At 35.8% G+C, this 10024-nt stretch overlaps 1 protein-coding gene across 3 annotated transcripts in view; it reads left to right on the forward strand.

The window, feature by feature from the left end:
- Nucleotides 1-10024, forward strand: part of LOC113230252 (neurogenic protein big brain) — a 218042-nt gene that overhangs the window by 198902 nt on the left and 9116 nt on the right. The window lies entirely within an intron of this gene.

A 10024-nucleotide genomic window follows, 5' to 3' on the forward strand; every position in this document is an offset into this window, starting at 1 on the left:
TAATGCAAGACGACAGAGTCGCACTCGCCGGGAAAGGACGCCACGGTGTATAAGTTACTTTGTTTTTTACATAATGGCATTAGATTCATACTTAAAAAGCTAATATGGCCTACATTTATATCTCTCGTGAGTTTGGGTGTAATTTGTGGTTGTCGTGTATCCATGGCACCCGCAATACAGGGTTTCCCTAGTGTGGGGCTATGAGTGTGTATGTTATTTAATAACGTGACTTATAGCCTAGTAGTTCTATGTCTATGATTTAACATCACGTATAAGTTGTCAGAAAAACAAAAGACGTCTTTGAAATCCTCAATGGCAAATTAGTAAAATTGGTATTAATAAATACCAATAATAATTTTTTTTAATTATTTTTTTAAATTTCTTAATTCGCACGCCTATATAATAGATTCGTTTTCGTTTTTTTTTCTTAGCGGTTCCGTCTTGTTCCGTTTTTAAAAAGGTATTATAGAATAAAAGAAAATTAAAATTAAATTTAAAGCTGGCAACGCGGCCGGTAGAGCTGCGTTCCTCGCTCATTGATGAAAATTTTAATTAAAAGCTGAAACGTCGAGAGCCGGTTTTTTTCGTTCGCGATAATGAACGCGTTTAATAAACTCGACACTCAGTTTAAAGATGAAGGTTTTGTTCTAGTTGCTGGGAATTTACATACATACTTCTATAATAGCTATTGTGGTACACTAACAACGGTCCAAAGTGTCAAAATGTACGTGCTCTTCCCAAAGCCGAAAGACGCATATTTCAGGAACATAAGCCGATATACACAGTATACAAAGCACATATTTTCTATTTATTACAAAGTTGGAGAATAGATTTCTTTTGCATGCCGAGGCCGAGGGTAAATTTACCTTATATATAAAAAAAAACACTTTAAAAAACAGGAAAATAAAGAAAACATAATAGCAGTTTACTGCTCGGAGCTAGGAGCTCTGGCTCCTTGTAAAAGAGTTCGTTCAAGGAAATACTTCCTAAGTTCCTATTACTGCCGTAAGGATGCTAGTGAAATTACAGGCACATATGACTTGTCGACTTATGTATTAGGGCGACAGGCGTTGAATTCTTAAGTCTCAAATCAATAAGTCGTTTATTTGATTTGTGATTTTTAATTGAAACAAATAATAAAAGACTGATTAAATCGATCAATTGATCAATTCAATCAATCGTCATTTCACATAATTTGTGTGACATAAATTTCGTGCTCTTTATAATCACTTAAAAACAAAAATCTATTTGGTAACAGTCGGTATCTCGTTTTTGATATTGTATTGCCTGATTTTGAGAACAAACGTTCTTAAGAAGAACAAACTTCGCCGGAATTGTTACTCAAAATAATGTGTTTTTGGGCCTTACCATGAACTCTTATTACGATGCTGTTTAGGATCTAAAATGAATCGTAGTGAGACAGCGCTACGTGAAGTATTATATCACCATCCCGCTTTTTTGTCGTTACGAACCTATACTGAACTGCAATAAGAGTTCATGGTAAGGCACCAGGTATGTTAATTCACATGTTTATAACTATTTTTCTTCATTCTCATTCTTATAAAGAGGTGGTATACACTACGCAGTCAAGGCATTTGTGATGAAGGTTGCCGTTGCCGAAAACCTAAGGGTTTTCGCTATTACTACACATTGGAAAGTCAACTTCCGTATAGTTCAAATCAGGTGGTTTGCATTAACATTAAGCAACTGTGTAATGAAAACAGCCGTGACCATGAAACCTGCATAGAACCTGCATGAAACCTCCAAAACATTGATTTGTTAGAAAAAACAAATATACGCGATTTTACATCCGAAAACAAGTTTCATTTCCAAAACAAACATACCAAATGCGTTCATAGCTCAGCTACAGAGCATTATATTTTGCTAGCAGTAGAGCTCCTTGTGAAAGAGTTTAGTCCAGGGAAGTATTGCCACCTTAACCTATTTCTGACGCCAAGCAGTAATGTTAGCATTACTGTGCTCCGGTTTTGAAAGGTAAGGGTGCTGGTGAAATTACAAGCACATGGGACTTGTCAACTTATGTCTCAGGGTGACGGGCGCAGTGGTAGTGCCCCTCAGATCTTATCGATTTGAAGCTCTGAGTGGCACTGCAACTGTTATGGAAAGGCGTGTAGCTAGACGCACGACATGTTCGTCCCGTCACTAGATATTATAAAAAAAAATAGAGTACATAGCCCTTGCTATTTCTACCATATATTTCTACCATAGACTGTACGATCGAACGCAAGAACAAAAACGACACGATAAAAATCTAAAATGTTCAAAGATTACACATACAATTAAAAAAAATTGTAACCGGGCTGCACGAAAGGAGTCTCCCCACACGATGTACCATCTTTTCCTGTACGTCAGACGCTCCCTGGATTTGCTTTATCATCATCATCAACAACAGCCTTTCGCAGTCCACTGCTGGACATAGACTTGTCAATATCGACGGATTTTATAATATTTATTGTGATACGCATTTACTTACCCTTTCGTAAAACTGTTATATTTCTTGCCTAAGTTTAAGCAGCCTTGTAATACTCGTAGATAAATACCTACTACGCAGGCTACTAGTACAAAAACATCGTCAATTCTTAATGCAAGTGCTTGTTACCAATCGCAGTCTTCACTCGTTGTAGAAATTATGAAGTCATAGTTTGAGTTTAATAGTAAGTACAAATAAAGTAAGTCAACATTTAAAAATCTGATAAAAAAAGTGGAAAGATAGCGTGGGCAAGGTTCACCCGGAATAAATTATGTGGGCGAATTTAAAAAATAAAAATAGGTATCATCTTGTGTAAGAGGTCAAACAAAAGCTTTGTAGAAGAATGTTATATATAAATAGAAAAACATTTTGCATGTTTTGTAAGCACGATATAATACGACTATAACACATGAAGTAAAACAAATAGCAGAGCCTCATTTATAGTATAAGTAAAATAACGAAGAAATATTTAACATAACAGAGTGTGCTGTGCTGAAAGGGAATCCATCATCCACTCAGCTTGTTATAACAGAACACACGTGACACGGAACATACATAAATACAACAACATGTGCACTATTGGGATATGAAGTGTATATACACCGACAAGAACCGACGCTAAGCCTAAATCTCAGAGAATCAATACTTAATGTGTGTTTGAGAGGTGCATCGTCATCGTCTGATAGATTGTTGATATTTCATAAAGCTAGTACAATCATTTATCTTGTGCAAGTTTTTCTTTTGAAAACAAAACTTGAAGTATCGACAGTTTTCTATTTGTGAACTGCCCGGCGATTAACTTTGAAGTACTTCAACCGCATTTGCTTTGAGCTCTACAGACTGTCTAGAGTTTTGTAGTAAGTAGTAACTGGTGATACTTGTTATTTTCAGAAGCAACTAGTATAAATATTATCTAGTATTTACATTTATGTATTGAGTACACGCCTTGTCCGCTTTCCTGATCCACAATGTCGTATGACACAGGCCTTTCGGTAAATTAAAAAAAAATGTTTTTTTTTCATACGTCAAATTCTACTTTTTTTTAAATTATTGCTGGCCATGGAAACAAAGTCCTTCAGCCGAAAACTATATTTAATTATTATATTTAGTTTAATTATATTTCTGTAAATATGGCCACCACAAAGAGGATAGGCAATTTGAGGCGGCGTGCTTGAATTGACTCGGGATTCCTTAGAACGGGCCGATACGGGTACTTTAGTTCGAATCGAGCGAATCTCAAATTCTACAGGAGTTTCAAAATGGCCACCCTAAAGACATAACGATTTCCCGCCAAAAAATGTCAAAAAATCAAACTATTGAAGAAAAATTCCAGTGTAAGTAATCTGGCAGTATAGCCAATTAGACGCTATAGCCTGTCCCCAATGAAAAAAAAATAGTATCAAATTCTACAATATTGAGTTTCTTTTTATCATAAGTTTTTTATGTTTAAATATTACGTGTGAATAAGATAAAACCTTACTTTTAATTGGAACAAAATTTGAGGAAGGGCTTTGTCATGGCGCTGCGCGCCTGTGTCGCAATCTCGTATTTGCATTAAAAAGATTCATTACCTAAATTCCATTACTGCGTAAACACTTTACTACGCAAACTTCCTTACACAATTAATTTAAAACGATATTAAGACCTTACTTAAGTCGTCTATCTTTATTAATATTACTTGAATGCATATCAAGGATTATTTGTTATGTATCGTTTGAGAACTTTCCCTTTATATATATAAAGCTACAAGTTCTTACTCACTGATACAAATAGAACACATACTTCTCGATATGGTGGAAAAAAAATATTTATACCGTTATACGCGGATAGGCTCCAAAGCAAAGAATCAAATATGAGAGGACCTGATTATGGAAAATATGAAAGAGTGATCAACGGCCTGCAAAACCTATAATACATAAGGGGGATTTTTGTGCATTTTTATGAGATACACCCTGGTCAATTTCCGCGGGAAGTAAAACATGTTCGAAACTCAAATAAACAAGATGCCCACCATACAAATTTCAAAGCCTCCTATCACGGAAACTATTAGAGATAGGTAGGAGGTTCTCGAAGGAATGTCGTAGAGGGTAACACTGGTCAACTGCCTGCGTTAAAAAAATTCAAGATGGCGATTTCAAAATGGCGGCCGAAGAAAAACTTGCTTCGATCCGGCTGAAAATTGGCATACGAAGGACTTTAGGAGTCCTTAATCATAATTTGGGGTCAAAAAATTTATTTTCGCCATTTTTTAATATGGATGCCATATAAGTGTTTTTTTCGTTAAAAATAGCTGTCGAAAGAGATTTGCTCTGATTCGACTGAAAATTGGCATGTGAAGGCCACTAGAAATAATAATAATAATATAATAATAATAATTTGTGCTTGTGATAATAATTTGTGCTCAAAATTTGTTTTTCGCTATTTATTTTGGGGTCTTTATGAGTGTTTAATAATAATTAGCGTTTAAAATTTATTTTTTTTGGCGATAGATACAAATTTCTTCTAATTCGACTGAAAATGACATGGCATCATAATTTGGGGTAAAAATTTTGTTTCCGCTGTTTTTCGATATAGCCGTAATTTATTTATGTAACTTGCTTTGCTCGGACTGAAAATTAGCACGAAAAGACTTCTAAGATTGTTTGATAATAATTAGTGGTCATAATATATTTATGTAATTTTTAAATATGGCCGCCATTAAAGAGCTATTTAATGTTTTTTAAAACAAAGTGCCGAGGCCGCAGGACGAGGTCCGCGGAGGGCGAAGCCCGAAACGTCCGCACGCCTTCGTATGGTGGTATTTATATACAGAGGTGTAATAGATTACGAGTACAAGATCTCACAATCGTAAAAATGTACGGCATACTTCCCGATGTAGTGGAAATGAGATGCTTATCATAGCGTTGTTGTATTTCAACCATATCTGTTAGTTTCCATTTTCTTGAAAACTATGCCAAAGAGAAGTATTTAGGGGGAAAAATGCCAAACTACTGCCGAATTTCCTGTACTATGAATACCAAAACAACGATAATCCAGAATATTCAGACCAAAACCAACTTAGAAATGTTCGTTTCTTAAATGGTCCAAATCGGGAATCGACCTCCTCATCAAGCGCCCATAGTACTAACTGCTGTGCCACCGAAGAGCATGAGCATACCCCGTAAACTGAACCCGACTACGCGCCGCAGGCCGAGCCCGACCCATCGTAGGTAGGGTACAGGGCTCGTATATTAATAAACGTAGTGACGTGCAGCTCTTAAGCAACAGCTCAAGATCGCAAATGTGACCTATTCTATTAAGCACGGTGTTCCGTTACTTGAATTGCTCTTACTCAAGATGCCGATGATTGTAAACTAATATTGCAGGAGAACTTCGACATTCGAGTAGTCACTGAACGATAAATATAGTAGAAGTGCTTATTTGTGTGGCACGTGTGCCAATGTACGCGAAGTTTCATATACTTAAGCTCGGTCTGCAATTTACGCTTTGTACGATATAGTCGTGTCAAATATCTCAAGTAATTTTCTGTTTATCGTAATATTTTTCGAAACGAAAGTAAACCTTATATAAAGTTTAAATTCTATTTTGTTATTCGTTTTTAAATTAGGAACTACGACCAATCAATATCGAGTTTTCATAATGTTTCAAATTATCTTCTTCTTCTTCTTTTAAATGTTATGGCCCCATCGAAATAATCAATGATTTTGCCAATGTCAAGTAAAAATAACTATGTACGGTAGTTTAACATTATTATAAAAATTATACGAAAAAAAAAATGGCGATTTCGCCAATGTCCGAATGTGCGAGTTTTAGCGACATCGGTTCTGACAGTAATCGAGGCGTGGGGCACTTGTTTTGTTTTTTTTTCTTCCGTCGTAGTGGTATATCAGCCGATATGCACAGGAGCAATTTATTAAACGGACTTTTAATACTTACGTCAACTAATCAAATGATTACAAAACCGTCAATACCAGTTAAATATTAACTGTGTAGTGACACTATTGACTATCTAGTTGGCTATTTTTTTTTATGATACCCAGTGAGGAGTGCCTGGTTTTAATCGACACGCCTTTAAATCGCAAAGCTTTGACGGGCACTGCCACTGCGCCCGTCACCCTGAGACAACTCCCATGTGCCTATAATTTCACCAACACCGTTATCCTTCAAAACCGGAACACATTAATAACCACATTGCCGCTTTGCGGCAGAAATGGGTAAGCGGCAGTACTTCCCTGGACGAACTCTTCCACAAGTAGATTAGAGCTACTTGTGGAAGAGTTCGTAAAACTAAAATATGCTACTATAAGCACATGATTGTAAAGGAATTGTTCTTATTATGTATAGGCGCCCTCACATATCTATATACGAATATGATGTGAAAACCCAATGGGAAAAGGCTTTTTTCTCAATTGAGTGGTCGAAGTTTCGAATCCTACGTTTCGAATTTTTAGTAGCAATACCTCTCGCTAAGGGTAAAGGTAAACATTGTGATGAAACGTACCTATCGAAGTAGATTTACCACCACTAAAATACGTGTAAACTCCCCATTCGACGCTGGTCGAGTTTACACAAGGACTTATGGCCTTGAACCCTCTCCTTGTAGTCTACAATGAGTTGATGTCAAGTGACGAAATTAACAAGTCGTGTCCATAACAATTGCAGTGCCCCTCAGAGCTTCGCAAAAATCTGAACTCTTTCACAATAAGCTCTACTGTCACTTACTCTTATTAATCCTTACAAAGCTAAAATTTGCGTTTAAAACGATATTAAGTAAAAAAAACTTTAAGTTAAGAGGAATTATCACTTCAACGTCGATATTTACCGGAGTACATCTCTATCATACGATAGCTGTTGAATGGGACAGTAGAGCGTGGTGACGAGTGGTTTCCGCCGTTGTCATATCAACACAATGAAATCCCGCAACAGTATTGCCAAATTCAGCTCGAAACTGTATTGCTTTGCAACGGTATTGGTAAGGTTTTGTACTATTGGGTTTTATATATGGTGTACGCTGTTGTCTATCTGTTTTAAATAATAGGAAAAATAGGTCTTATTTTGATAAAGTTAAGGGTACATTAAGTTTGACACTTTGGACCGTTCTAATCGCAAGCGGCATAACTTGAATTAAAATCTTAATTATATAATTAATACGATCTAGGAATAGAAAGTAATTTTTGTTACTTTCCTCAAAGTTCACAGAGACATCGCATATACTGTCGTTGATATGGATTATGCTTTTTATACGTAGTGTCCGCTGTTGTCTATCCTTTTTAAATAACAAGAATAGGCTCTTTTGTGATCTTTTACGACTTAGATTCTTACCATCCATTCGCAAGAAGCGCTTTGCTTTTCACTTCCTGGTGCTTACAAAGGAATGGAATACTCTGCCGGCATCCGTTTCCCGAAAGCTACTATCTAGAGCTATTCAGGTTAGAGTGAGTAGGCATTTATCGTCGCTTATCATCGAGTAATATTGTGGTCAAGCCTTTGTCTATTTTACATTTAAAAAAGTTTCGTATTTCAAATTTACCTGTATCAAGTATGCCTGACTTACAGCCTCGATTTGTGGAGCTAAATTACCATTTTTATTAAGAACATCTGCTTGATCTTATATTTAAATTGTCCTGGCCTTCAACCGTCTATGAATCACGCAAGTCAACGACTTGGTTCTGGCAGATGTAGAGTTCTGCGTACTTAAGTGTGAATAGAACAAAAAAAAATATTATTTGTTTTCTTGATCGCATAAAAAAATACAAACGTTTATGATTTTTTTTATTTGACTTTATTTTTTACATAAGCAAATTACCATCGGCACACATTATACTTGAAATCCTAAAATTGATTTGACTCTACGTGAGGCATCCCCTGAGAAAAATTAGTAACAAACTCTAGTGTTTATTCGTTGTAAATGGACATTTGTTCATCATTATGGACATGTAATAAAGATACACGTTACCTACTTATAAGAATTAATCCTCAAATCCCTTTCGATTGGCCTCATAAAAATACAAGATGATTTTTTTCACATTTGATCGGTGCGATTCCAGATTTGGCAATTAGGCAAGCAATGTTTTAAAAATACTTATATATACTTTTTTATACTCCTGTACTTGAATCTGTCAATTATAATTACATGAACCATATCACAAAGGCGCAGAATTCTATTGTCTATGGTACTCGCTAGTAAGTGAAAAATTTCATTAAACTGTACACGGAACGCCGGAAAAAAAAACAGAAAAAAAGAACGTCGTATTTTTGTTATATAACTTAAATATGACGCTACTCAAACGTTCTACTGCTTCCTGATTGGTTAAATTGGCCTAAAGGTCTTGCAATAGGGCCTGAAACCTTTATAAAAAAAGATTGGTTAAAATAAACGGTACTTGACTACTTCTATTCTATCTCTTTGATTTTTGTTTTGTGGCGGTTTGGCTTTCGTTTGACATGTCATGGATAGTTAACAAACATACATTAAAATTAAATATTGGTTGCGTTTCATTATTTTATTATTCGTAGAAAAAGTATTATATTACATTATGCAATCATTACATAATTAGATCTTAAAATGTCGTACCTATTACTTAAGCCACTCGGCAGTACTCGAATTTAAGAACCGTCATTATGCAACGATTGCATAAAATACTTACTACAAAAAATTTGTAATAAAATAAATACAAATAAAATAACGTCTCCTTGAAGGGAAATATCCTATCTACAATTTAAAGAACTTTCCCTCCGTGTCCCATAGCCGTCACACGCCCTGTATTGTTATAATAAATAACTATTTATTTTACAACATCAAAAGTAAAAACAATCTCAAAGAGCTAAAACGGATTACCCCAATGGATTTTCGCCATCCAAGAACGCAGAAGTACTCCTAGTTTTTTCTTTTATTTTAACGCGACACACTCATAACCCCGCTCTAGGGAAATCCTATATCGCGGGTGCCATGAATATACACATAGACAACCACAAATTAGACCCAAGCTCATGAGAGAAATAAATATAGGCCGTCCAAATATTAAGATATTAAGAACCTGGAACCTCTGCGTTGGCAGTCCTACATGGTTCGGCCAAGGGGGCAGTGAAGCCACACGTGAGCGTCTATTCTCCTGTTAAACTCGTGATCTAATAATATCTTTAAGGCCGTCCGTTACCACGGTCCTATAATTTATTTATACCACAGGTCAGTCGGGGAATTCCATTCCTGAGCTGTGCGTGTAATAAAAGATGACGAAAAGAGCTTGGTGCTCCTGAAGGGAATATAGACCAAGCAGTGCTTTAGTACCGAGTTGTGAAAAGTAAATTTTTTATTGCACTGAGCGAATTGATGAGCGAGAAAAACTAAAATATCAAGTAAAACTTTGTATTTTGAATGTAATTAAATTTTAATACGCAATACTCAGACTTTAGAACACAGTTCTGTACCTACTGATATGTTTCTTTCTTAGTATTTGCCGAATGTCCGAACTAAAACTCTAGCGGTAGAGCTCCTTGTGAAAGAGTTCGTCCTGGGAAGTCATCGACATTATA

The sequence above is a fragment of the Hyposmocoma kahamanoa genome, unplaced genomic scaffold (assembly GCF_003589595.1).
Source record: "Hyposmocoma kahamanoa isolate Upper Pololo Valley unplaced genomic scaffold, ASM358959v1 63, whole genome shotgun sequence".
NCBI classification, from domain to species: Eukaryota; Metazoa; Arthropoda; class Insecta; order Lepidoptera; family Cosmopterigidae; genus Hyposmocoma; species Hyposmocoma kahamanoa.